Source organism: Heterocephalus glaber, unplaced genomic scaffold (genome assembly GCF_053883595.1).
Source record: "Heterocephalus glaber isolate CG9 unplaced genomic scaffold, H.glaber_assembly_v1.0 deba00000594, whole genome shotgun sequence".
NCBI classification, from domain to species: Eukaryota; Metazoa; Chordata; class Mammalia; order Rodentia; family Bathyergidae; genus Heterocephalus; species Heterocephalus glaber.
The window spans coordinates 31,939,177-31,942,363 of record NW_028258151.1 but is presented as its reverse complement, the minus strand read 5'-3'; positions in this window follow the sequence as shown (position 1 = coordinate 31,942,363).

Here is a 3,187-nt window from a genome sequence, read left to right as displayed (position 1 = left end):
TTCTGCCCAGGTTGCTTAACCACTAATGGACGGCTGTCAGGGGTTGCTATCCCCTTTCCTTGACTCCTTTCCCAGCTGGAGTCCACCCCCTACCACAGACAGACGCCCTGGACCCAGCTCTGTCCCAGAATCACCCTCCCAGTGTTCAGGAGGGCAATGCTAGGGGGAGGGAGGCTTGGAGTCCACACAGCTGGGTCTGGCCGCCCACCAACTCTGGGCCCAGGGAGGGGCCGAGGGGACAGATAATGAAGGCTCAGAGGAGAAGGGCGAAGGGCTCCGAGGCCAGGGCCATGGTGTGGGGGAAAGAAGGGGAATTGTGGCCCTGCCCCCAGAGAGGAGCCCAGTGAGGCCAGGGCACCTCGGCTGGAGGAGGGAAGAGGAGAGGGGAAAGGAGGGGAAGCCCAGAGCTAGCTCAGGGGCACCCAACAGAGAGAAGGCAAGGCGGGGAGCCAGCCCTCTCCTGGCCCCATGGAAACCTCTGCCTGGACTCTGGTCCAGCAGGTTTTCTGGGTAGTGGGATTCAAAGATCAAAACCTTCACGCTAAAGAAAGGCAGTCAGCCCGGCAGGCCTCCCCATTGCAGAGCGAAAGTGAAGGGGAAAGGGTGAAGTCCAGGTGGGAGGGAACAGAGAACTCCTCTCGGAGGCGCTGCTTTGTCCCCGGGGGCCAGCTCTGCCCCACAGGAACTCTTTGGAGACTGCAGTCAAGTTCTGAAGCCTCTTGCCAGAGACAGTGGTCACAGACGGGCAGCAGAGCGGCCTTCAGCCCCCTCTGGCCACCAGCGTCCCCTTCCCTCCCTCACAGGCCGCCACCTCTCCAGCTGAGGACCGGTCCCTGTCTAAGGCTGAGCAAAGGCAAACCCACCCATCCCTGCCAGCACCTCAGGAGATGGAGACCCCCATTCGGCCCCAGGTGCCTGAGCACCTGTGTGTGGGAGGAGTGTATGTGACCTACATCCTCCATTGGGATGCTCACCAGCTTCTAAGAGAGAAGGGACAGAAGAGGAGGCACAGGGATTCGATCTAAACACTTGGCTGAAGGCAGACTGGCCAGTGATGCTTGGGGATTCCTTATAGGTTATCTGTATTCTCCTGGGCTCTCCCCAGGCTAGGACCCCAGAGTCGGACTTCAGATTCCAAAATCTTTCTGCGTCAACAGAAATTAAAGTGGTCGGGGCAGGGCAGTTGCGCCAACTTTTCCAAGAGCTCTGGCCCTTGGACCCAGTGTCTGGCCCTTTTAGGGAAAAGGTGGGGTGTGCGGGGACTAGGGAACGGGAAGGCTGGGACCTGCACATCTGGAACCCCAGCTAGGTGGAAAACTACTCCGTGTTCGAGCCCCAAGAGCAAAGAAGCAGGTCCCCAAAACAAATCTGGGTGTGCATGGGTGCCCTGTCCAGCCTGCAGAGGCTCGAGGGCAGTCAATTTGTAAACCTGGCTTTGTGCTTCTTGGTACAGGGAATGGAGCTGCTTGTGCAGCCTCGATTAGCTTCAGGCTTCTCGGGGTCTGCGCCAGGAAGGTGAGCCCCTAGTCCGGGCCTCCTTTCTTCCCCGTGTCCCTTGCCGCCTTAAACACAACCTGGGGACAAAGAGGAGAGGGGTGTTAAGGCCTCGGTCAGCGCTGCGTTGAGGAGTGTTTGCTAGCCGCAGTCCCACAAGCGGTCCTACTCGCGGGATGCGGGACCCAGGAAGTGTGGCTGCGCGGTTCTCCAGGGGCCCAGGTAAGCACAGGGACGAGGCCCCTGGGTCTCAAAGCACCCCACTGACATGCAGCCTTCCGCCCGAGAAGCCGGGTGCCCACTCGCCGCCGCCTGGAGAACCCGACCGGGCAGGGCCTCCCTCTTCCTCCCTCCTAAGGGCTCCCACTGAGGTCAGCACCCGACGCGGAAGGAGCCCAGCACTGAAAGTTTGGGGCAGATTCTGGGGTGGTTGGGTGCTGGGCGAGCGATGGTCCACTCGGACCTGGACCGACGCCCAGAGGAGAGCACGGTGGGGCCGAGTGGGGCTGGCGCTGGCCAGGGCGCGGAATCCCGTCCCAGATGCGAGGGACAGACTTGCTGCCACCTCGCCGCCTGACAGTAACACTGAGAGTAGGACCGTCCTGTTCCCCCTGCAGCCTGCAAAGGCAGAGAGCTTTTCCACCCAGCGGTTTCCCCCACACAGACGTCTGACCCCAGAGATGCCTGCTGTCAGGTCAGCCGCGTTGGAATCCCACGTCAAATCCAAAATCCTCTGCCTTGCTATATAGGACCCGGACATTGCTCTGATTTCTTAATCGTTGTAAATGGGAAAAACAGTACTACCATAAGGCTATTGTGAAGACTGCAAAGATCTCTCTCCCCGTGAAAGAGCTGACAGGTACCAGTTGCTCAACCCGTGATGCTGCCAGGAGGTGGCTATTTCCACCGTGTGTGCAGGCGCACACAGAGGGCTCCTGTGCAAGATTTCCTGGTCTCAGGAATTGAAGCCTGACTGTGTGCCAAGCTCTACACACAGCACCAAGGACACAGTGGCCACGGATTTGTCCCTCAGCGGAAAGACAGACAATAAACCAAGCCCGTCTGTTAATGTGGGAGATAATGTCAGATCAGGACGGATGCTGCAGCGGGGCAGGCAGAGGTGACAGAGGTGGCAAGGTTGGGACACTCAGTGCTAGGGTTAAGGAAGAGACTTATCTTGCCATTTCCCCTTCCCTCTGCCGTGTGTGGCATCCCTGTCCTAGCGAAAGGAGATGCAAAGGGGGGTCCCTAGCACTTGAGCTAGAGCTAGGGATGCACCTGCCAGGGGTGGGGATGCAGGACTGGCGGTAGAGAGCCCCTGAGGTCCGCACGGTCCCCACTAGTGTGAAAGGGTCAGGCAAATGCCACCTGGTCTGGTAAGGGGCCTTAGGGGTGGTGGTCAGCAAGCCAGGGGGTCCCTTGGTGTGGGAGAAAATGCTCTCTGTGGGGATCAGAAGCCAGAGCCAGAGCCAGGCTTCGGTGCCCTCTGCGTGGCCAGAAAGCTGGAAGTGTGCCCTGCACCCCGGCTGAGGATCGGGTGGCAGTGGCTGGGCTTTAGGCTCTGGCCGAAGGGATGACAGGCTGGACCCATGAATAAGCAAGTGATGGGACACAGAGCGATGCCAGGCTACACTTGGCAGAGTGGTCATCAAAGCCTGGGTGGTGCCAGGCAGAAAAGCAAACTTCCGGGGAT